Source organism: Girardinichthys multiradiatus, chromosome 6 (assembly GCF_021462225.1).
Source record: "Girardinichthys multiradiatus isolate DD_20200921_A chromosome 6, DD_fGirMul_XY1, whole genome shotgun sequence".
In the NCBI taxonomy this organism is placed as follows: Eukaryota; Metazoa; Chordata; class Actinopteri; order Cyprinodontiformes; family Goodeidae; genus Girardinichthys; species Girardinichthys multiradiatus.
In genome coordinates this window covers 45059011-45084093 of record NC_061799.1, presented here as the reverse complement: position 1 = coordinate 45084093, position 25083 = coordinate 45059011, and the positions used below count along the sequence as shown (strand labels likewise).

Sequence of the window (25083 nt, the reverse complement as noted above, 5' to 3'; positions counted from 1 at the left end):
ATCATCCAGGGGAAAATATTTACAGTTTTAATGTTGTTAACAGTCATAATTGTTGTACCTGGTTCTTTATTCATCAAACATTTCTTCTGCTTGTGTCTGAACTGGAGTCACATTTCATGTTACTGAAAATTAATTAATTAATGGTGATTTTCTGTTTGTCTGTAAAGTTAATAAACTAAAGTGGCCTCTCCATCCTGACTCTACTGAGTCTCTGTTGAGACACGGAGATTCAGAGACAATAAACAGAATCAGAATCAGCTTTATTGTCAAGTTTGTACAGACAAACGAGGAATTTAACTCCAGTACACTTTATATTTATATATAACAGTGAAAATAAATAAAATCTTTTTAAATGAAATATATACACAAGTCACTTTCCAATAGAATATAATGTGAGATCAGTCCAAGTATGCATGTTGTTGTTCTGGAGCTCTGACTGTTCATCAGAGAAACAGCCTGGGGGAAGAAACTGTCTCTGTAGCGCCACCTGAAGATAAAAGCCTAAACAGTTTGTGTGCAGGGTGTGTGGGGTCTGCAGAGATGTTAGCTGCCCTTCTCCTGTCCCTTGACCTGTATAAGTCCTGGATGGAGGGAAGGTCAGCCCTGATGATTCTCTCTGCAGACCTGATTGGTCGTTGCAGTCTGGACCTGTCCTGTTTTGTGGATGATCCAAACCACCCTGAGATGGATGAAGACAGGACAGACTGAATGATGGCAGTGGAGAAGATGACCAGCAGCTCCTGTGGAAGGTTGAACTTCTTGAGTTGCCTCAGGAAGTACAGTCTCTGCTGGGCCTTCTTCAGAACATTGTCTATGTGTGAAGACCATCTCAGGTCCAGAGAAATGGTGGTTCCTAGGAACTGGAGGTGGTCCACAGCAGATATAGTGTTGAGGATGGTGAGGGGGTATGTGGGGGTGGTGATCTCTACCATCATCCCCAGAGTTAATAAGTAAAAAAAAAAAAAAGCTTATTTATTCACTGCTGTTTATTTAATAAAAAAGGTGAAGCAAATAATTTAGGATCCAGTAAAACATTCTGTGATTAAGTCAATTAATTGTTGACTTATTAATGAATCATAACATTGTTGTGTGTCAAACCCAAAATGTACAAAAAAAACAAGTTTGGAAAATCAGTAGCAGGTTTTGAACAATATGGCTCACTGCCTGGGGCGGCATGGCCTAGGGGGGCAACACACGTAGTAATTATTCTATCATTCTTTTGTCCGTCCAGTCGCTGGGGATTGGGTGACCCCTGCATGGTTTAATCATTCTTAGAAGACTTTCTCTAGACTGTGGGTGGATTATGACCCTGAAGTAGGATCTGATTCCCATCTGGTGCTAAATAAAAGAATTTTTCACAGTTTTTTTAAGGAACATGGACTACATTTAATCATATCTGTCTTAAAATCTAAAAGATTTAGAAAGGTCAAACCTGAGCTGGATTATTACAAAATGAACAGATAGTTTTGAAGTTTATGAAACTTTAATTATATTTGTGAATACACCAAAAAGCCCCATTTCATTGTTTCTTTGTTTCCTTTATCTGTTATTTAAATTAGGACCACCTTAGATTTTGACAAATTTCAAAACCACACCATATAGACCAGACTAACTTGGACTTATTTATTCTAAGCTGATTACAGATTTTAAGTCTTCGAAACACAGTTTTGAGTTTGGGGGAACGTTTGAAAGGATGGAAGGAGGCGGTCGCTCTGTGCACAATTTATACAAGAACCACCACTTTGAGAAGTGAGACATTATTGGTGCTTTGTGTCTGCAGATTACTTAACCGATGTATGGAGATGTTTTCGTTCCTTACAAGAATTCATCATAAGTTCAGCCCAATTAGGAGAAAGGAAGTTTGGGTCTGGATAAAATCCAGAAGTTGTAACGGTTCGAAGAGACATGCTCCTTTACCAGAGCATGGTAAATCTGAGGCTCCCTTCACAACCAAGGAGCAAGGTCTGACCATCTCTGGAGGTATGGTTCTCTTCGAAAACTGACGTATGACGTAGATATATTCCTAAGGCAGAGCTGTGATAACAAGAACCAGATGTAGGCGTCTGTATGTCTGAACACAGATATGGGCTTTGTTGAAATAAAATCACCCTATGTTCAACGAATGTGATGGAAACTCCATCAACATACATGAGGGCCCCAAATCTCATTCTGCTTCAGGCCCCATACATTCCTGGAGCGGCTCTGGAGACATTGAACACAGAGAAGTGGACCTTGTTCCTCAGTTCAGAACCAAGCACAGAACAACCTGCTGTTTGGTTTCATTGTTAAATCAAGATGATGAAACCATCCAGCATCTTGAGCTGAGCTGTCAATCAGCAGCAGCAGTCTTATCTGTGGGCAGCAGGGGCTGATGGGAGCTTTGAGGAGCCGTTAGAAACCACGTGGTCCTCGTCTGATCTCACAGCTCGTCCTTGTTTGGCCTCAGCTGCATCAGAGCTCCACTTCTCCCCAGGTTCACCAGAGGAAACACCACTGCACAAAATGCTTTTCCTCCCAGCTGCTGCTCTGTGCTGTCTGTGTTCAGGTGAGTGTTTCCAGCCAATCAGGAGCCAACACCTGGAACAAACACTGTCCCACTGACCTTCACCTGTCTGTCTGTGTCTCTACAGCGCTGGCTGCCATGGCAACACAGCTGAGTCAGGATTTAACTATGACCATGAGTGCGGGTCAGAGCGTCTCCTTCAGCTGTGGAGGAACAGATCAGTGTGGTAGTAATGTTGTAACCTGGTATCAGAAGAAAGAAACTGAAACATTCAGATCGATTCTTTATATCTTGACTGGTGGTAGCGCATCTAAACCTTTCAATCATCCTCAGGAAAATGATTTCTTAGCTGAGAGAAATCAGAACGACAGTAAACTGAAGATAAGTAAAGTTAAACCCAGTCATTCAGCCTCCTACTACTGCGGCTGCTTGAAGTCTGGAACCACAGTGAGAAATGATCCCTGCAGCCTGAACAAAAACCTCTAGATGAACTGATGTCAAACAGTGTTTGTGACAGAAAGAGAGCAGTAAACCACAGCCCAGGTTCACTGATTTCACATCCATCTCAGAGACACACTGAGCTCAGGAAGATTCTTCATTCTTTCATTATTATTCGCAGACTTTAGAAGTTCATGGTTTTGTTGCTGTTTTAATGTTAAATAAATCACAAAGTCTCTTTGAATCATAAATCAAATTATTTTAAATTATTTAAAATTCTTGTCTTCATTATTGACAAACCAAGCTAACATGCTAACACGTGCAGCTTTAACCATGTTCTCATGCTGACATTTAATAAATAACAGTGAAACTTTAGCTGGGGATGATGGGATTGTTGAAGACATCAAACTAAGACTAGTTGAAGGACTCAGGCAGAGCTCCAATCAACTGATGTTCCTCAAGATTTCTGTAACTTTACCATGAGGTCGGCCCTTTGTTATCCTTCAGGGAGTCGTCCATCATTGGTTCTGGTAGGTCTGAAATGAAGGCATAACTTAAAAGTTTAAAAAGAATAAAATTATTTCAATGGTTCAAAGGTTTCCACTCTTTAATACGGTTGCTTAACTCTTTCCAACTGTTCTCAACAGTTTCACCAACATCTACACAGAATTGGCTGGTTCTGTCCACCTGGGAGAGATAGCTGGGGTCTCCACCTAGTAGGGAGTCTGCTTTAACTAGTCCTAAAGTCCAACAAGGACATTTGGAAAGAACCTTGAGGAAAGCATTTATTGTAGGATCTAGATAAGATGGGCCTCGCTACTTTTACTTCAAATCAATTCAGTTTATTTATACAGGACCAATTCATTCAATGCTCTTATTGTGAAGGGGTAAAGGAAGTCACGTCTCAGTTGATCTGCTCTAATGAAACTTAAAGTAGACACTTATAACAATTATGGCAGTTCTGGGGTCTCATGTGCGAAAGAGTGCGCAGCTTTCATAATAAAAGTTTGCGATTGGGAGAAATTCAGAAACTTGGGGCGCAAAAAAAATTCAGATGCGTGAAACTGTGCGTAGACATGTCACGACACACGACTTCATTCATCCCAAGTTTTAATTAAGTGCAGCTGAATGTGGCGCTTTAACGGCCCAGTCCCGCCCATAAGTACATACGCAAAGTAGTTTAACTCAGTTCAATTCAGTTTAATTTATATAGAACCAATTCACAACATGTCGTCTCAAGGCACTTTACAAAGTCAATTCAGGGAATTTTTACCAATTCCAAGTCAGGTTCATACATTCCAATTAATCCTAACTATCCAACAGTTCAGTCAGGTTCAGTTTATTATTCAAATTGGTTAAAAGGTTTTTCTATCTAAGGAAACCCAGCAGATTGCATCCAGTCAGTGACTTGCAGCATTCACTCCTCCTGGATGAGCATGTAGAGACAGTGGACAGTCACTGGTGTTGACTTTGCAGTGTTGGGACCCCAGCCATGGTTACAACATTAAAGACCAGTAAGAACTTTTCTGGACCTTTCAAAATAAATCGCATTAACCTACTTCCAGCACAGCCAGGAACAAGAAGGAAATAACAGGGGACTTCCCATGATGTCACTGTTTGAATAAAAACCCCGCTTTGCAACAAACTGACCTCTTCCACGCGGGTCCCCAGAGGAACTGGACAGAGGGACACAGCTTGCTAATGTCTCTTTGCAGGCCAGCAGACATAACTCTTCAAACTGGATCCAAAAGTGTCATAAGATCATCGATCATATGCACTAAGTTAAGTAGGAATGAATTGCTGTTTGTGTATCCGGTATTCATTCATGAATGAGGTAATTAAGGTACAAGCGTGGTTTGACTTTCTCTCTGAGGTCTACTGAAGCAAACTGTGTTCCAGAGAGTTCCCAGCAGACACCCTGTCTCTACAACGCTGAGTGGAGCAGTTTTCCCGGTTTGAAGGAAGGACAACGGAACCCCATCACCGTGGTTACAGCAGTAACATACAGTTCAACCGGCCCGACAGAACGAGCTGCCCCACCCCAAAGCTACGGAGGTTAGGTGCAGTTAACTCTTTGTTCACTGTGGATGTTTTCTTCAACTTTGTCACCACTGACAACCTTTCCTCAGCACGGTTCACCTGAGGTTGTGTTTGGGCAGAGAGAAGTAGTTTAGAATGAAATAATCTAAACATTTTTCATTTTATGAAGTTTGGTTTTGTTTGTGTTGAAAACTCAGCCTTCTTAGTGCTAGCAGATTATCTGCTCAGCACATCTGCTCAGTTTATATGTTTGCGTTTTTAAAGTTAAGTCGGAGTAGAGCCGCTGCTTCTCCACATCGAGAGGAGCCAGTTGAGGTGGCTCGGGCATCTATACCGGATGCCTCCTGGACGCCTTCCTCGGGAGGTGTTCCAGGCACGTCCCACCGGGATGAGGCCCAGGGGACGACCCAGGACACGCTGGAGGGACTATGTCTCTCGGGTGACCTGGGAACGCCTTGGGCTCCCCCTGGAGGAGCTGGAGGAGGTATCAGGGGAGAGGGACGTCTGTCTGGGCGTCTCTGCTGAGTCAGCTGCCCCCGCGACCTGGTCCCGGATAAAGCGGAAGACGACCAGTACGAGTTTTTAAAGATAACAAACTTTATTTAAAGGGTGATTTTAAACACAGAAGATCGACCATAACGCGTCGTCCACGCTTATGCATTTTAACCCTTTTATTAATGGTATTTTTAAGGTCTGTTTGATTCTGATGATAAGCTATAAGCTTCTTTTGTTAGCTTCAACCGCTAACAGCTAAGAACACGTGCTTGCCTGCTAAAGATCATTTACCCAAAAAAGGTTATTAGTTTTCAAGCTAGGAAATAATATATCTCTAAATATTATTTTACTAAACTTGATAACTAATTAAACACCATTAAGACCAATTAATCCAGAAAGATTTGGTTCTTATTTAAAATTGTCATCGTTTTACCAAGCTTTTTGACCCACATGAAGAAACTTTCAGGAGACCAAAGAAGTTTAAGATATTTATTTTAGAAGAGACAATAACATGAGTGAGGAATTCAGGGCTTCTCCAGCGGTCCGTCCTCTGAGGAAGGAAAGAAGACAGTGAGCAAGGTTTCTTGAACATGGAGGAATAGTCAGAGGAAAGATTACTGTTGCAGGAGGATTAGGAGTCCGGGAGGGGAGGTCAGTTTTTGTCCTCCAACACCTCCACCTCTGACCTCCAACACGTCCACCTCTGTGCTCCAACACCTCCACATCTGTCCTCCAACACCTCCACCTCTGACCTCCAACATGTCCACCTCTGTCCTCCAACACCTCCACCTCTTCCTCCAACACCTCCACATCTGTCCTCCAACACCTCCACCTCTGTCCTACAACACCTCCACCTCTTCCTCCAACACCTCCAAATCTGTCCTCCAACACCTCCACCTCTGACCTCCAACATGTCCACCTCTGTCCTCCAACACCTCCACCTCTGTCCTCCAACAATCCACCTCTGTCTTCCAACACCTCCACTTCTGACCTCCAACATGTCCACTTCTGTCCTCCAACACCTCCACCTCTTCCTCCAACACCTCCACATCTGTCCTCCAACACCTCCACCTCTGTCCTCCAACAATCCACCTCTGTCTTCCAACACCTCCACTTCTGACCTCCAACAGGTCCAACTCTGTCCTCCAACACCTCCACCTCTGTCCTCCAACACCTCCACCTCTTTCCTCCAACACCTTCACTTCTGTCCTCCAACACCTCCACCTCTGTCCTCCAACAATCCACCTCTGTCTTCCAACACCTCCACCTCTGACCTCCAACATGTCCACCTCTGTCCTCCAACACCTCCACCTCTGTCCTCCAACACCTTCACTACTGTCCTCCAACACTTCCACCTCTGTCCTCCAACAATCCACCTCTGTCTTCCAACACCTCCACTTCTGACCTCCAACAGGTCCACCTCTGTCCTCCAACACCTCCACCTCTGTCCTCCAACACCTCCACCTCTGTCCTCCAACACATCCACATCTTTCCTGCAACACATCCCCTCTGTCCTCCAACACCTCCACCTCTGTCCTCCAACACCTCCACCTCTGTCCTCCAACAATCCACCTCTGTCTTCCAACACCTCCACCTCTGTCCTCCAACACCTCCAACTCTGTCCTCCAACACCTCCACTTCCATCCTCCAACATGTCCACCTTTGTCCTCCAACACCTCCACCTCTGTCCTCCAACACTTCCAACTCTGTCCTCCAACATGTCCACCTCTGTCCTCCAACACCTCCACCTCCACCTCTGTCCTCCAACACCTTCACTTCTGTCCTCCAACACCTCCACATCTGTACTCCAACACCTCCACCTCTGTCCTCCAACACCTCCACCTCTGTCCTCCAACAATCCACCTCTGTCTTCCAACACCTCCAACTCTGTCCTCCAACACCTCCACCTCTGTCCTCCAACACCTCCAACTCTGTCCTCCAACACCTCCACTTCCATCCTCCAACATGTCCACCTTTGTCCTCCAACACCTCCAACTCTGTCCTCCAACACCTCCACTTCCATCCTCCAACATGTCCACCTTTGTCCTCCAACACCTCCACCTCTGTCCTCCAACACCTCCACCTCTGTCCTCCAACACCTCCAACTCTGTTCTCCAACATGTCCACCTCTGTCCTCCAACACCTCCACCTCTGTCCTCCAACACCTTCACTTCTGTCCTCCAACACCTTCACTTCTGTCCTCCAACACCTCCACCTCTGTACTCCAACACCTCCACCTCTGTCCTCCAACATGTCCACCTCTGTCCTCCAACACCTCCACCTCTTCCTCCAACACCTCCACATCTGTCCTCCAACACCTCCACCTCTGTCCTCCAACACCTCCACCTCTGTCTTCCAACAGCTCCACCTCTGTCCTCCAACACCTCCAACTCTGTCCTCCAACACCTCCACTTCCATCCTCCAACATGTCCACCTTTGTCCTCCAACACCTCCACCTCTGTCCTCCAACACTTCCAACTCTGTCCTCCAACATGTCCACCTCTGTCCTCCAACACCTCCACCTCCACCTCTGTCCTCCAACACCTTCACTTCTGTCCTCCAACACCTCCACATCTGTACTCCAACACCTCCACCTCTGTCCTCCAACACCTCCACCTCTGTCCTCCAACAATCCACCTCTGTCTTCCAACACCTCCAACTCTGTCCTCCAACACCTCCACCTCTGTCCTCCAACACCTCCAACTCTGTCCTCCAACACCTCCACTTCCATCCTCCAACATGTCCACCTTTGTCCTCCAACACCTCCAACTCTGTCCTCCAACACCTCCACTTCCATCCTCCAACATGTCCACCTTTGTCCTCCAACACCTCCACCTCTGTCCTCCAACACCTCCACCTCTGTCCTCCAACACCTCAAACTCTGTTCTCCAACATGTCCACCTCTGTCCTCCAACACCTCCACCTCTGTCCTCCAACACCTTCACTTCTGTCCTCCAACACCTTCACTTCTGTCCTCCAACACCTCCACCTCTGTACTCCAACACCTCCACCTCTGTCCTCCAACATGTCCACCTCTGTCCTCCAACACCTCCACCTCTTCCTCCAACACCTCCACATCTGTCCTCCAACACCTCCACCTCTGTCCTCCAACACCTCCACCTCTGTCTTCCAACAGCTCCACCTCTGTCCTCCAACACCTCCAACTCTGTCCTCCAACACCTCCACTTCCATCCTCCAACATGTCCACCTTTGTCCTCCAACACCTTCACCTCTGTCCTCCAAAACCTCCACCTCTTCCTCCAACACCTCCACATCTGTCCTCCAACACCTCCACCTCTGTCCTCCAACACCTCCACCTCTTCCTCCAACACCTCCACATCTGTCCTCCAACACCTCCACCTCTGACCTCCAACATGTCCACCTCTGTTCTCAAACACCTCCACCTCTGTCCTCCAACAATCCACCTCTGTCTTCCAACACCTCCACTTCTGACTTCCAACATGTCCACTTCTGTCCTCCAACACCTCCACCTCTTCCTCCAACACCTCCACATCTGTCCTCCAACACCTCCACCTCTGTCCACCAACAATCCACCTCTGTCTTCCAACACCTCCACCTCTGTCCTCCAACACCTCCACGTCTGTCCTCCAACACCTCCACCTCTGTCCTCCAACACCTTCACTTCTGTCCTCCAACACCTCCACCTCTTCCTCCAACACCTCCACATCTGTCCTCCAACACCTCCACCTCTGTCCACCAACAATCCACCTCTGTCTTCCAACACCTCCACCTCTGACCTCCAACATGTCCACCTCTGTCTTCCAACACCTCCACTTCTGAATTCCAACAGGTCCACCTCTGTCCTCCAACACCTCCACGTCTGTCCTCCAACACCTCCACCTCTTTCCTCCAACACCTTCACTTCTGTCCTCCAACACCTCCACCTCTGTCCTCCAACAATCCACCTCTGTCTTCCAACACCTCCACCTCTGACCTCCAACATGTCCACCTCTGTCCTCCAACACCTCCACCTCTGTCCTCCAACACCTTCACTTCTGTCCTCCAACACCTCCACCTCTGTCCTCCAACACCTCCACCTCTGTCCTCCAACACCTCCACCTCTGTCCTCCAACACCTCCAACTCTGTCCTCCAACACCTCCACTTCCATCCTCCAACATGTCCACCTTTGTCCTCCAACACCTCCACCTCTGTCCTCCAACACCTCCAACTCTGTCCTCCAACATGTCCACCTCTGTCCTCCAACACCTCCACCTCTGTCCCCCAACATGTCCAACTCTGTCATCCAACACCTCCACTTCCATCCTCCAACATGTCCACCTTTGTCCTCCAACACCTCCACCTCTGTCCTCCAACACCTCCAACTCTGTCCTCCAACATGTCCACTTCTGACTTCCAACATGTCCACCTCTGTCCTCCAACACCTCCACCTCTTCCTCCAACACCTCCACATCTGTCCTCCAACACCTCCACCTCTGTCCTCCAACACCTTCACTTCTGTCCTCCAACACCTCCACCTCTGTCCTCCAACACCTCCACCTCTGTCCTCCAACACCTCCAACTCTGTCCTCCAACATGTCCACCTCTGTCCTCCAACACCTCCAACTCTGTCCTCCAACATGTCCACCTCTGACCTCCAACATGTCCACCTCTGTCCTCCAACACCTCCACCTCTTCCTCCAACACCTCCACATCTGTCCTCCAACACCTCCACCTCTGTCCTCCAACACCTCCACCTCTTCCTCCAACACCTCCACATCTGTCCTCCAACACCTCCACCTCTGTCCTCCAACACCTCCACCTCTTCCTCCAACACCTCCACATCTGTCCTCCAACACCTCCACCTCTGTCCTCCAACACCTCCAACTCTGTCCTCCAACACCTCCCCTTCCATCCTCCAACATGTCCACCTTTGTCCTCCAACACCTCCAACTCTGTCCTCCAACACCTCCACTTCCATCCTCCAACATGTCCACCTTTGTCCTCCAACACCTCCACCTCTGTCCTCCAACACCTCCACCTCTGTCCTCCAACACCTCCAACTCTGTCCTCCAACATGTCCACCTCTGTCCTCCAACACCTCCACCTCTGTCCTCCAACACCTTCACTTCTGTCCTCCAACACCTTCACTTCTGTCCTCCAACACCTCCACCTCTGTCCTCCAACACCTCCACCTCTGTCCTCCAACATGTCCACCTCTGTCCTCCAACACCTCCACCTCTTCCTCCAACACCTCCACATCTGTCCTCCAACACCTCCACCTCTGTCCTCCAACACCTCCACCTCTGTCCTCCAACACCTCCACCTCTGTCCTCCAACACCTCCAACTCTGTCCTCCAACACCTCCACTTCCATCCTCCAACATGTCCACCTTTGTCCTCCAACACCTTCACCTCTGTCCTCCAAAACCTCCACCTCTTCCTCCAACACCTCCACATCTGTCCTCCAACACCTCCACCTCTGTCCTCCAACACCTCCACCTCTTCCTCCAACACCTCCACATCTGTCCTCCAACACCTCCACCTCTGACCTCCAACATGTCCACCTCTGTTCTCAAACACCTCCACCTCTGTCCTCCAACAATCCACCTCTGTCTTCCAACACCTCCACTTCTGACTTCCAACATGTCCACTTCTGTCCTCCAACACCTCCACCTCTTCCTCCAACACCTCCACATCTGTCCTCCAACACCTCCACCTCTGTCCACCAACAATCCACCTCTGTCTTCCAACACCTCCACCTCTGACCTCCAACACCTCCACGTCTGTCCTCCAACACCTCCACCTCTTTCCTCCAACACCTTCACTTCTGTCCTCCAACACCTCCACCTCTTCCTCCAACACCTCCACATCTGTCCTCCAACACCTCCACCTCTGTCCACCAACAATCCACCTCTGTCTTCCAACACCTCCACCTCTGACCTCCAACATGTCCACCTCTGTCTTCCAACACCTCCACTTCTGAATTCCAACAGGTCCACCTCTGTCCTCCAACACCTCCACGTCTGTCCTCCAACACCTCCACCTCTTTCCTCCAACACCTTCACTTCTGTCCTCCAACACCTCCACCTCTGTCCTCCAACAATCCACCTCTGTCTTCCAACACCTCCATCTCTGACCTCCAACATGTCCACCTCTGTCCTCCAACACCTCCACCTCTGTCCTCCAACACCTCCACCTCTTCCTCCAACACCTCCACATCTGTCCTCCAACACCTCCACCTCTGTCCTCCAACACCTCCACCTCTGTCTTCCAACAGCTCCACCTCTGTCCTCCAACACCTCCAACTCTGTCCTCCAACACCTCCACTTCCATCCTCCAACATGTCCACCTTTGTCCTCCAACACCTTCACCTCTGTCCTCCAAAACCTCCACCTCTTCCTCCAACACCTCCACATCTGTCCTCCAACACCTCCACCTCTGTCCTCCAACACCTCCACCTCTTCCTCCAACACCTCCACATCTGTCCTCCAACACCTCCACCTCTGACCTCCAACATGTCCACCTCTGTTCTCAAACACCTCCACCTCTGTCCTCCAACAATCCACCTCTGTCTTCCAACACCTCCACTTCTGACTTCCAACATGTCCACTTCTGTCCTCCAACACCTCCACCTCTTCCTCCAACACCTCCACATCTGTCCTCCAACACCTCCACCTCTGTCCACCAACAATCCACCTCTGTCTTCCAACACCTCCACCTCTGACCTCCAACACCTCCACGTCTGTCCTCCAACACCTCCACCTCTTTCCTCCAACACCTTCACTTCTGTCCTCCAACACCTCCACCTCTTCCTCCAACACCTCCACATCTGTCCTCCAACACCTCCACCTCTGTCCACCAACAATCCACCTCTGTCTTCCAACACCTCCACCTCTGACCTCCAACATGTCCACCTCTGTCTTCCAACACCTCCACTTCTGAATTCCAACAGGTCCACCTCTGTCCTCCAACACCTCCACGTCTGTCCTCCAACACCTCCACCTCTTTCCTCCAACACCTTCACTTCTGTCCTCCAACACCTCCACCTCTGTCCTCCAACAATCCACCTCTGTCTTCCAACACCTCCATCTCTGACCTCCAACATGTCCACCTCTGTCCTCCAACACCTCCACCTCTGTCCTCCAACACCTTCACTTCTGTCCTCCAACACCTCCACCTCTGTACTCCAACACCTCCACCTCTGTCTTCCAACACCTCCACCTCTGTCCTCCAACACCTCCAACTCTGTCCTCCAACACCTCCACTTCCATCCTCCAACATGTCCACCTTTGTCCTCCAACACCTCCACCTCTGTCCTCCAACACCTCCAACTCTGTCCTCCAACACCTCCAACTCTGTCCTCCAACATGTCCACCTCTGTCCTCCAACACCTCCAACTCTGTCCTCCAACATGTCCACCTCTGACCTCCAACATGTCCACCTCTGTCCTCCAACACCTCCACCTCTTCCTCCAACACCTCCACATCTGTCCTCCAACACCTCCACCTCGGTCCTCCAACACCTCCACCTCTTCCTCCAACACCTCCACATCTGTCCTCCAACACCTCCACCTCTGTCCTCCAACACCTCCACCTCTTCCTCCAACACCTCCACATCTGTCCTCCAACACCTCCACCTCTGACCTCCAACATGTCCACCTCTGTTCTCCAACACCTCCACCTCTGTCCTCCAACAATCCACCTCTGTCTTCCAACACCTCCACTTCTGACTTCCAACATGTCCACTTCTGTCCTCCAACACCTCCACCTCTTCCTCCAACACCTCCACATCTGTCCTCCAACACCTCCACATCTGTCCTCCAACACCTCCACATCTGTCCTCCAACACCTCCAACTCTGTCCTCCAACATGTCCACCTCTGACCTCCAACATGTCCACCTCTGTCCTCCAACACCTCCACCTCTTCCTCCAACACCTCCACATCTGTCCTCCAACACCTCCACCTCTGTCCTCCAACACCTCCACCTCTTCCTCCAACACCTCCACATCTGTCCTCCAACACCTCCACCTCTGTCCTCCAACACCTCCACCTCTGACCTCCAACATGTCCACCTCTGTTCTCCAACACCTCCACCTCTGTCCTCCAACAATCCACCTCTGTCTTCCAACACCTCCACTTCTGACTTCCAACATGTCCACTTCTGTCCTCCAACACCTCCACCTCTTCCTCCAACACCTCCACCTCTTCCTCCAACACCTCCACATCTGTCCTCCAACACCTCCACCTCTGTCCACCAACAATCCACCTCTGTCTTCCAACACCTCCACCTCTGACCTCCAACACCTCCACGTCTGTCCTCCAACACCTCCACCTCTTTCCTCCAACACCTTCACTTCTGTCCTCCAACACCTCCACCTCTTCCTCCAACACCTCCACATCTGTCCTCCAACACCTCCATCTCTGTCCACCAACATGTCCACCTCTGTCCTCCAACACCTCCACCTCTGTCCTCCAACACCTTCACTTCTGTCCTCCAACACCTCCACCTCTGTCCTCCAACAATCCACCTCTGTCTTCCAACACCTCCAACTCTGTCCTCCAACACCTCCACCTCTGTCCTCCAACACCTCCAACTCTGTCCTCCAACACCTCCACTTCCATCCTCCAACATGTCCACCTTTGTCCTCCAACACCTTTAACTCTGTCCTCCAACACCTCCACTTCCATCCTCCAACATGTCCACCTTTGTCCTCCAACACCTCCACCTCTGTCCTCCAACACCTCCACCTCTGTCCTCCAACACCTCCAACTCTGTTCTCCAACATGTCCACCTCTGTCCTCCAACACCTCCACCTCTGTCCTCCAACACCTTCACTTCTGTCCTCCAACACCTTCACTTCTGTCCTCCAACACCTCCACCTCTGTACTCCAACACCTCCACCTCTGTCCTCCAACATGTCCACCTCTGTCCTCCAACACCTCCACCTCTTCCTCCAACACCTCCACATCTGTCCTCCAACACCTCCACCTCTGTCCTCCAACACCTCCACCTCTGTCTTCCAACAGCTCCACCTCTGTCCTCCAACACCTCCAACTCTGTCCTCCAACACCTCCACTTCCATCCTCCAACATGTCCACCTTTGTCCTCCAACACCTTCACCTCTGTCCTCCAAAACCTCCACCTCTTCCTCCAACACCTCCACATCTGTCCTCCAACACCTCCACCTCTGTCCTCCAACACCTCCACCTCTTCCTCCAACACCTCCACATCTGTCCTCCAACACCTCCACCTCTGACCTCCAACATGTCCACCTCTGTTCTCAAACACCTCCACCTCTATCCTCCAACAATCCACCTCTGTCTTCCAACACCTCCACTTCTGACTTCCAACATGTCCACTTCTGTCCTCCAACACCTCCACCTCTTCCTCCAACACCTCCACATCTGTCCTCCAACACCTCCACCTCTGTCCACCAACAATCCACCTCTGTCTTCCAACACCTCCACCTCTGACCTCCAACACCTCCACGTCTGTCCTCCAACACCTCCACCTCTTTCCTCCAACACCTTCACTTCTGTCCTCCAACACCTCCACCTCTTCCTCCAACACCTCCACATCTGTCCTCCAACACCTCCACCTCTGTCCACCAACAATCCACCTCTGTCTTCCAACACCTCCACCTCTGACCTCCAACATGTCCACCTCTGTCCTCCAACACCTCCACTTCTGAATTCCAACAGGTCCACCTCTGTCCTCCAACACCTCCACCTCTGTCCTCCAACACCTCCACCTCTGTCCTCCAACACCTTCACTTCTGTCCTCCAACACCTCCACCTCTGTCCTCCAACAATCCACCTCTGTCTTCCAACACCTCCATCTCTGACCTCCAACATGTCCACCTCTGTCCTCCAACACCTCCACCTCTGTCCTCCAACACCTTCACTTCTGTCCTCCAACACCTCCACCTCTGTCCTCCAACACCTCCACCTCTGTCCTCCAACACCTCCACCTCTGTCCTCCAACACCTCCAACTCTGTCCTCCAACACCTCCACTTCCATCCTCCAACATGTCCACCTTTGTCCTCCAACACCTCCACCTCTGTCCTCCAACACCTCCAACTCTGTCCTCCAACATGTCCACCTCTGTCCTCCAACACCTCCACCTCTGTCCCCCAACATGTCCAACTCTGTCATCCAACACCTCCACTTCCATCCTCCAACATGTCCACCTTTGTCCTCCAACACCTCCACCTCTGTCCTCCAACACCTCCAACTCTGTCCTCCAACATGTCCACTTCTGACTTCCAACATGTCCACCTCTGTCCTCCAACACCTCCACCTCTTCCTCCAACACCTCCACATCTGTCCTCCAACACCTCCACCTCTGTCCTCCAACACCTTCACTTCTGTCCTCCAACATCTCCACCTCTGTCCTCCAACACCTCCACCTCTGTCCTCCAACACCTCCAACTCTGTCCTCCAACATGTCCACCTCTGTCCTCCAACACCTCCAACTCTGTCCTCCAACATGTCCACCTCTGACCTCCAACATGTCCACCTCTGTCCTCCAACACCTCCACCTCTTCCTCCAACACCTCCACATCTGTCCTCCAACACCTCCACCTCGGTCCTCCAACACCTCCACCTCTTCCTCCAACACCTCCACATCTGTCCTCCAACACCTCCACCTCTGTCCTCCAACACCTCCACCTCTTCCTCCAACACCTCCACATCTGTCCTCCAACACCTCCACCTCTGTCCTCCAACACCTCCAACTCTGTCCTCCAACACCTCCCCTTCCATCCTCCAACATGTCCACCTTTGTCCTCCAACACCTCCAACTCTGTCCTCCAACACCTCCACTTCCATCCTCCAACATGTCCACCTTTGTCCTCCAACACCTCCACCTCTGTCCTCCAACACCTCCACCTCTGTCCTCCAACACCTCCAACTCTGTCCTCCAACATGTCCACCTCTGTCCTCCAACACCTCCACCTCTGTCCTCCAACACCTTCACTTCTGTCCTCCAACACCTTCACTTCTGTCCTCCAACACCTCCACCTCTGTCCTCCAACACCTCCACCTCTGTCCTCCAACATGTCCACCTCTGTCCTCCAACACCTCCACCTCTTCCTCCAACACCTCCACATCTGTCCTCCAACACCTCCACCTCTGTCCTCCAACACCTCCACCTCTGTCCTCCAACACCTCCACCTCTGTCCTCCAACACCTCCAACTCTGTCCTCCAACACCTCCACTTCCATCCTCCAACATGTCCACCTTTGTCCTCCAACACCTTCACCTCTGTCCTCCAAAACCTCCACCTCTTCCTCCAACACCTCCACATCTGTCCTCCAACACCTCCACCTCTGTCCTCCAACACCTCCACCTCTTCCTCCAACACCTCCACATCTGTCCTCCAACACCTCCACCTCTGACCTCCAACATGTCCACCTCTGTTCTCAAACACCTCCACCTCTGTCCTCCAACAATCCACCTCTGTCTTCCAACACCTCCACTTCTGACTTCCAACATGTCCACTTCTGTCCTCCAACACCTCCACCTCTTCCTCCAACACCTCCACCTCTGTCCTCCAACACCTCCACCTCTGTCCACCAACAATCCACCTCTGTCTTCCAACACCTCCACCTCTGACCTCCAACACCTCCACGTCTGTCCTCCAACACCTCCACCTCTTTCCTCCAACACCTTCACTTCTGTCCTCCAACACCTCCACCTCTTCCTCCAACACCTCCACATCTGTCCTCCAACACCTCCACCTCTGTCCACCAACAATCCACCTCTGTCTTCCAACACCTCCACCTCTGACCTCCAACATGTCCACCTCTGTCTTCCAACACCTCCACTTCTGAATTCCAACAGGTCCACCTCTGTCCTCCAACACCTCCACGTCTGTCCTCCAACACCTCCACCTCTTTCCTCCAACACCTTCACTTCTGTCCTCCAACACCTCCACCTCTGTCCTCCAACAATCCACCTCTGTCTTCCAACACCTCCATCTCTGACCTCCAACATGTCCACCTCTGTCCTCCAACACCTCCACCTCTGTCCTCCAACACCTCCACCTCTGTCCTCCAACACCTCCACCTCTGTCCTCCAACACCTCCACCTCTGTCCTCCAACACCTCCACCTCTGTCCTCCAACACCTCCAACTCTGTCCTCCAACACCTCCACTTCCATCCTCCAACATGTCCACCTTTGTCCTCCAACACCTCCACCTCTGTCCTCCAACACCTCCAACTCTGTCCTCCAACATGTCCACCTCTGTCCTCCAACACCTCCACCTCTGTCCCCCAACATGTCCAACTCTGTCATCCAACACCTCCACTTCCATCCTCCAACATGTCCACCTTTGTCCTCCAACACCTCCACCTCTGTCCTCCAACACCTCCAACTCTGTCCTCCAAAATGTCCACCTCTGACCTCCAACATGTCCACCTCTGTCCTCCAACACCTCCACCTCTTCCTCCAACACCTCCACATCTGTCCTCCAACACCTCCACCTCTGTCCTCCAACACCTTCACTTCTGTCCTCCAACATCTCCACCTCTGTCCTCCAACACCTCCACCTCTGTCCTCCAACACCTCCAACTCTGTCCTCCAACATGTCCACCTCTGTCCTCCAACACCTCCAACTCTGTCCTCCAACATGTCCACCTCTGACCTCCAACATGTCCACCTCTGTCCTCCAACACCTCCACCTCTTCCTCCAACACCTCCACATCTGTCCTCCAACACCTCCACCTCGGTCCTCCAACACCTCCACCTCTTCCTCCAACACCTCCACATCTGTCCTCCAACACCTCCACCTCTGTCCTCCAACACCTCCACCTCTTCCTCCAACACCTCCACATCTGTCCTCCAACACCTCCACCTCTGACCTCCAACATGTCCACCTCTGTTCTCCAACACCTCCACCTCTGTCCTCCAACAATCCACCTCTGTCTTCCAACACCTCCACTTCTGACTTCCAACATGTCCACTTCTGTCCTCCAACACCTCCACCTCTTCCTCCAACACCTCCACATCTGTCCTCCAACACCTCCACATCTGTCCTCCAACACCTCCACATCTGTCCTCCAACACCTCCAACTCTGTCCTCCAACATGTCCACCTCTGACCTCCAACATGTCCACCTCTGTCCTCCAACACCTCCACCTCTTCCTCCAACACCTCCACATCTGTCCTCCAACACCTCCACCTCTGTCCTCCAACACCTCCACCTCTTCCTCCAACACCTCCACATCTGTCCTCCAACACCTCCACCTCTGTCCTCCAACACCTCCACCTCTGACCTCCAACATGTCCACCTCTGTTCTCCAACACCTCCACCTCTGTCCTCCAACAATCCACCTCTGTCTTCCAACACCTCCACTTCTGACTTCCAACATGTCCACTTCTGTCCTCCAACACCTCCACCTCTTCCTCCAACACCTCCACCTCTTCCTCCAACACCTCCACATCTGTCCTCCAACACCTCCACCTCTGTCCACCAACAATCCACCTCTGTCTTCCAACACCTCCACCTCTGACCTCCAACACCTCCACGTCTGTCCTCCAACACCTCCACCTCTTTTCTCCAACACCTTCACTTCTGTCCTCCAACACCTCCACCTCTTCCTCCAACACCTCCACATCTGTCCTCCAACACCTCCATCTCTGTCCACCAACATGTCCACCTCTGTCCTCCAACACCTCCACCTCTGTCCTCCAACACCTTCACTTCTGTCCTCCAACACCTCCACCTCTGTACTCCAACACCTCCACCTCTGTCTTCCAACACATCCACCTCTTCCTCCAACACCTCCACATCTGTCCTCCAACACCTCCACCTCTGACCTCCAACATGTCCACCTCTGTCCTCCAACACCTCCACCTCTGTCCTCCAATACCTCCACTTCCATCCTCCAACATGTCCACCTTTGTCCTCCAACACCTCCACCTCTGTCCTCCAACACCTCCAACTCTGTCCTCAAACATGTCCACCTATGTCCTCCAACACCTCCACCTCTGTCCCCCAACATGTCCAACTCTGTCCTCCAACACCTCCACTTCCATCCTCCAACATGTCCACCTTTGTCCTCCAACACCTCCACCTCTGTCCTCCAACACCTCCAACTCTGTCCTCCAACATGTCCACCTCTGACCTCCAACATGTCCACCTCTGTCCTCCAACACCTCCACCTCTTCCTCCAACACCTCCACATCTGTCCTCCAACACCTCCACCTCTGTCCTCCAACACCTTCACTTCTGTCCTCCAACATTTCCACCTCTGTCCTCCAACACCTCCACCTCTGTCCTCCAACACCTCCAACTCTGTCCTCCAACATGTCCACCTCTGTCCTCCAACACCTCCAACTCTGTCCTCCAACATGTCCACCTCTGACCTCCAACATGTCCACCTCTGTCCTCCAACACCTCCACCTCTTCCTCCAACACCTCCACATCTGTCCTCCAACACCTCCACCTCGGTCCTCCAACACCTCCACCTCTTCCTCCAACACCTCCACATCTGTCCTCCAACACCTCCACCTCTGTCCTCCAACACCTCCACCTCTTCCTCCAACACCTCCACATCTGTCCTCCAACACCTCCACCTCTGACCTCCAACATGTCCACCTCTGTTCTCCAACACCTCCACCTCTGTCCTCCAACAATCCACCTCTGTCTTCCAACACCTCCACTTCTGACTTCCAACATGTCCACTTCTGTCCTCCAACACCTCCACCTCTTCCTCCAACACCTCCACCTCTTCCTCCAACACCTCCACATCTGTCCTCCAACACCTCCACCTCTGTCCACCAACAATCCACCTCTGTCTTCCAACACCTCCACCTCTGACCTCCAACACCTCCACGTCTGTCCTCCAACACCTCCACCTCTTTCCTCCAACACCTTCACTTCTGTCCTCCAACACCTCCACCTCTTCCTCCAACACCTCCACATCTGTCCTCCAACACCTCCATCTCTGTCCACCAACAATCCACCTCTGTCTTCCAAAACCTCCACCTCTGACCTCCAACATGTCCACCTCTGTCTTCCAACACCTCCACTTCTGAATTCCAACAGGTCCACCTCTGTCCTCCAACACCTCCACGTCTGTCCTCCAACACCTCCACCTCTGTCCTCCAAAACCTCCACCTCTGACCTCCAACATGTCCACCTCTGTCTTCCAACACCTCCACTTCTGAATTCCAACAGGTCCACCTCTGTCCTCCAACACCTCCACGTCTGTCCTCCAACACCTCCACCTCTGTCCTCCAACACCTCCAACTCTGTCCTCCAACATGTCCACCTCTGTCCTCCAACATGTCCACCTCTGTCCTCCAACACCTCCACCTCTTCCTCCAACACCTCCACCTCTGTCCTCCAACACCTCCACGTCTGTCCTCCAACACCTCCACCTCTGTCCTCCAACACCTCCAACTCTGTTTTCCAACATGTCCACCTCTGTCCTCCAACACCTCCACCTCTTCCTCCAACACCTCCACATCTGTCCTCCAACACCTCCACCTCTGTCCTCCAACACCTCCACCTCTTCCTCCAACACCTCCACGTAAGTTCTCCAACACCTCCACCTCTTTCCTCCAACACCTTCACTACTGTCCTCCAACACCTCCACCTCTTCCTCCAACACCTCCACATCTGTCCTCCAACACCTCCATCTCTGTCCACCAACAATCCACCTCTGTCTTCCAAAACCTCCACCTCTGACCTCCAACATGTCCACCTCTGTCTTCCAACACCTCCACTTCTGAATTCCAACAGGTCCACCTCTGTCCTCCAACACCTCCACGTCTGTCCTCCAACACCTCCACCTCTTTCCTCCAACACCTTCACTTCTGTCCTCCAACACCTCCACCTCTGTCCTCCAACAATCCACCTCTGTCTTCCAACACCTCCACCTCTGACCTCCAACATGTCCACCTCTGTCCTCCAACACCTCCACCTCTGTCCTCCAACACCTTCACTTCTGTCCTCCAACACCTCCACCTCTGTACTCCAACACCTCCACCTCTGTCTTCCAACACCTCCACCTCTGTCCTCCAACACCTCCAACTCTGTCCTCCAACACCTCCACTTCCATCCTCCAACATGTCCACCTTTGTCCTCCAACACCTCCACCTCTGTCCTCCAACACCTCCAACTCTGTCCTCCAACATGTCCACCTCTGTCCTCTAACACCTCCACCTCTGTCCTCCAACAATCCACCTCTGTCTTCCAACACCTCCAACTCTGTCCTCCAACACCTCCACCTCTGTCCTCCAACACCTCCAACTCTGTCCTCCAACACCTCCACTTCCATCCTCCAACATGTCCACCTTTGTCCTCCAACACCTCCACCTCTGTCCTCCAACACCTACAACTCTGTCCTCCAACACCTTCACTTCTGTCCTCCAACATCTCCACCTCTGTCCTCCAACACCTCCACCTCTGTCCTCCAACACCTCCAACTCTGTCCTCCAACACCTCCACCTCTGTCCTCCAACACCTCCAACTCTGTCCTCCAACATGTCCACCTCTGACCTCCAACATGTCCACCTCTGTCCTCCAACACCTCCACCTCTTCCTCCAACACCTCCACATCTGTCCTCCAACACCTCCACCTCTGTCCTCCAACACCTCCACCTCTTCCTCCAACACCTCCACATCTGTCCTCCAACACCTCCACCTCTGTCCTCCAACACCTCCACCTCTTCCTCCAACACCTCCACATCTGTCCTCCAACACCTCCACCTCTGACCTCCAACATGTCCACCTCTGTTCTCCAACACCTCCACCTCTGTCCTCCAACAATCCACCTCTGTCTTCCAACACCTCCACTTCTGACTTCCAACATGTCCACTTCTGTCCTCCAACACCTCCACCTCTTCCTCCAACACCTCCACATCTGTCCTCCAACACCTCCACCTCTGTCCACCAACAATCCACCTCTGTCTTCCAACACCTCCACCTCTGACCTCCAACACCTCCACGTCTGTCCTCCAACACCTCCACCTCTTTCCTCCAACACCTTCACTTCTGTCCTCCAACACCTCCACCTCTTCCTCCAACACCTCCACATCTGTCCTCCAACACCTCCATCTCTGTCCACCAACAATCCACCTCTGTCTTCCAAAACCTCCACCTCTGACCTCCAACATGTCCACCTCTGTCTTCCAACACCTCCACTTCTGAATTCCAACAGGTCCACCTCTGTCCTCCAACACCTCCACGTCTGTCCTCCAACACCTCCACCTCTTTCCTCCAACACCTTCACTTCTGTCCTCCAACACCTCCACCTCTGTCCTCCAACAATCCACCTCTGTCTTCCAACACCTCCACCTCTGACCTCCAACATGTCCACCTCTGTCCTCCAACACCTCCACCTCTGTCCTCCAACACCTTCACTTCTGTCCTCCAACACCTCCACCTCTGTACTCCAACACCTCCACCTCTGTCTTCCAACACCTCCACCTCTGTCCTCCAACACCTCCAACTCTGTCCTCCAACACCTCCACTTCCATCCTCCAACATGTCCACCTTTGTCCTCCAACACCTCCACCTCTGTCCTCCAACACCTCCACCTCTGTCCTCCAACATGTCCACCTCTGTCCTCCAACACCTCCACCTCTGTCCTCCAACAATCCACCTCTGTCTTCCAACACCTCCAACTCTGTCCTCCAACACCTCCACCTCTGTCCTCCAACACCTCCAACTCTGTCCTCCAACACCTCCACTTCCATCCTCCAACATGTCCACCTTTGTCCTCCAACACCTCCACCTCTGTCCTCCAACACCTACAACTCTGTCCTCCAACACCTTCACTTCTGTCCTCCAACATCTCCACCTTTGTCCTCCAACACCTCCACCTCTGTCCTCCAACACCTCCAACTCTGTCCTCCAACATGTCCACCTCTGTCCTCCAACACCTCCACCTCTGTCCTCCAACACCTTCACTTCTGTCCTCCAACACCTTCACTTCTGTCCTCCAACACCTCCACCTCTGTAATCCAACACCTCCACCTCTGTCCTCCAACACCTCCACCTCTGTCCTCCAACAATCCACCTCTGTCTTCCAACACCTCCACCTCTGTCCTCCAACACCTCCAACTCTTTCCTCCAACAATCCACCTCTGTAATCCAACACCTCCACCTCTGTCCTCCAACATGTCCACCTCTGTCCTCCAACATGTCCACCTCTGACCTCCATCATGTCCACCTCTCTCCTCCATCATGCCCACCTCTGTCCTCCAACATGTCCACCACTGTCCTCCAACATGTCCACCTCTGACCTCCAACATGTCCACTTCTGTCCTCCAACATGTCCACTTCTGTCCTCCAACATGTCCACCTCTGACCTCCAACATGTCCACCTCTCTCCCCCATCATGCCCACCTCTGTCCTCCAACACCTCCACCTCCATCCTCCAACACCTCCACCTCCGTCCTCCATCATGTCCACCTCTGTCCTCCAGCTGCAGACACTCTCCATCTACTCCAAACATCAGTCTCCAGATGGGACAATATTGATGACCAAGTGTTGCTCCTTCTCCTTCCTGTGAGTCCAGCTTTGTTCTCCTGATGTGTTTCCATTCCCAACTCAGACGCAGCTCTCACTCTGCTTCATGACACCATCAGCATCCAGGAAACCACAGACCACCATGCAGCATTCATGATCACAGGAGATTTCAGCAGCTGCAGCTCAGACTGAACACACTGAAGACTTTCAGCAAGACAACATCCCAACAAACAAGGAGACACACTGGGAGAGATGAGAGCTTTCATACATGATGTCTGCAGAGCTTCCTTCAGACCTGCTTTGGATCTTCAGAGCACATTTCTGATGTTTCTGCCAAGGATCCAGACAGGAGCTCAGAGCAACGTCTCCAAGACAGTTCAGGTATGATCTCCTGAACATCAGCTCATATTACAGGACTGTTTTCTTCTCATTCAGACACTTTTTAAATCTGCATCCAATCATGAAGAAGCAGCAAACTTTATTCCAGTTGATCCTGAGGACAACATGAAGATCTGAACTAACTCCCAGATCCAGTCCATGTGGACTAAAGTAGTGGACCGACCCACTGACTGACATCAACATCAGAACCATGCTGCTAGTGTGGCTAAAAGAGAAGAGAAGAAGAGACAGTCATGTTGATGTGAACATTAGAGAAACACATCATGGAGCTGAAATATGGTCCTGCTTCATCATTTGGACCGGTTCACCTCAGCTGACCCATTCAACAGCAGACTGGGTTTTGGAGCAGTCTTTCTCACTGTGTGGAGGGTTCTGGTACCACATCTTTGGTTCTGGAACCAAACTCTCAGTAACTCTAACCCTGTAATATCTGCTGATATTGTGATAAACGTCTAATTACTGTCAAATATTCTTTATACATTTACTAACTGCTAAAACTCAGTGTTTCATGTAGCTGACAGTGAAAAACTGAATATAATAAGACCAGAAAACAGCAGACAGGTTTTTGTAGCCGTCTTTCTCACTGTGGAATGAATACCTCTTTGGTTCTGGAACCAGACTGTATGTTTCAGGTAAGAAACAACATTTATTGTTTTATTATAGAAGTTAAAATGTGTTTAAAGTCACTTTCTGCTGCTTCAGGATTTACGGGAACTTTTCTTTCTTTAATATAAAATCTCTGTTAAACTAAACTCAGTTTT

The 25083-nt window shown here is 51.0% G+C and overlaps 1 long non-coding RNA gene across 2 annotated transcripts in view; it reads left to right on the top strand.

The window, feature by feature from the left end:
* LOC124869744 overlaps positions 1 to 24748 on the top strand; it is a 34742-nt gene extending 9994 nt beyond the window's left edge. For both annotated transcript variants that reach the window (XR_007038653.1, XR_007038652.1), the window contains one exon: positions 24009 to 24748. This is a non-coding gene — a long non-coding RNA (uncharacterized LOC124869744). The remainder of the gene's footprint in view (positions 1 to 24008) is intronic.
* Positions 24749 to 25083: the final 335 nt, after the last annotated feature.